Source organism: Aspergillus udagawae (assembly GCF_001078395.1).
Source record: "Aspergillus udagawae IFM 46973 DNA, scaffold_6, whole genome shotgun sequence".
Classification (NCBI taxonomy): Eukaryota; Fungi; Ascomycota; class Eurotiomycetes; order Eurotiales; family Aspergillaceae; genus Aspergillus; species Aspergillus udagawae.
The window spans coordinates 2,621,021-2,622,424 of record NW_025091269.1 but is presented as its reverse complement, the minus strand read 5'-3'; positions in this window follow the sequence as shown (position 1 = coordinate 2,622,424).

Genomic DNA, 1,404 nt, shown 5'->3' with positions numbered 1-1,404 from the left:
ATATTTAATATTAAGAGTTAATTAAACTTCCTAAAGTAATTTATACTATATAATATTTAATTTATTATACCCTGGCATCTATCTCTATTATTTCTACTAGTTACTACTTTAGTAATAATATAGTCTATAAACTATATCTAATACTTACCTAAGGCCTACTGACCAGGTAGCCTAATAATATACTATCTAGGTATATATCTAATATAATAGTATAATAATCTAAGCAGGATCAAGGTTAATCTAAAGATATATAAAAATAATAATAGTAAAGGTAGAAATAAGGCCTATTAAGTATAAATATTTAATAATAAAAGAGTAACTAATAAATTAGACTAGTAAACTTATACTTAAATAACTTATATTAAATATAAGAAACTAAACTAAGAGTACTAGATATAATAATAATAAATATCTTTATATAGTTCCTTCCTAACTGTTATCCTAACTACTATTTTATGGTAGTTACTGTGGATAGTTATATATCATCTATTATTACTAAGCTATAGTATATAGTAGTATATTATATAATATAGTAGCTATATTTAATATCTTTAGCATAAATATAAATTATCCTTCATAATATTCTAATATTACTAAAGGTGGTTATATATCTTAATTAATTAGTAATCATCAATCCTTTTAGATTCTGCCTGTCACATCCGCCTTGCACCAATGTGGCTGTGTTGGTGTCATAACCCTAGTATAGTATATAGGATATCTAGTTTTAGTATACCCTATAATAAAGTAATTAGTATATCTTAGTAGTATATACTTTAGAGATTCTAAATATAAAGATATAGATAACTTTTTAATCTTAATATCTTACTTAGTTCTTATCTAGATAAGATCTCTAACTTCTTATATATAGAGTCCTTTATTAAAAGCTACTTAATATTTAGATTACTTTCTTTTCTACTTCTTTTTCTTATTAATTAGATATAAATTATAATTCTTCTTTACTAGTAGAGCTATATTATATATAGCTATCTTATAATTCTAATAAGCTACTATATAGTTAAGTTTAAAGATATTAAAAAATTTTAAAAGTATTATTTTAGAAGCTTCTTAACTAAAGATACTTATATATATAATTACTAAAATATATAAAGTATAGTAAGCTATATAAGTTAATTACTTAGAGAGAGAATAAAAATTAAGATATTAATATTTAATTATTTAAATACCCTCTCTAGCTTTAAAGGCTACCGTAGATTCTAGCTATTATAAAGCTATTTTAAATATTTAGAGATATATATATATCTCTAGATAAACTACTAAATATATTTTAGAAAGTCAAATTTATTAATATAATTATATTCTAAATATATCTTTTACTTAATAAGGCCTCTATAAATATACTTTAAAAAACTAAAAAATTAATATCTAGTAATTATAAAAGATAAA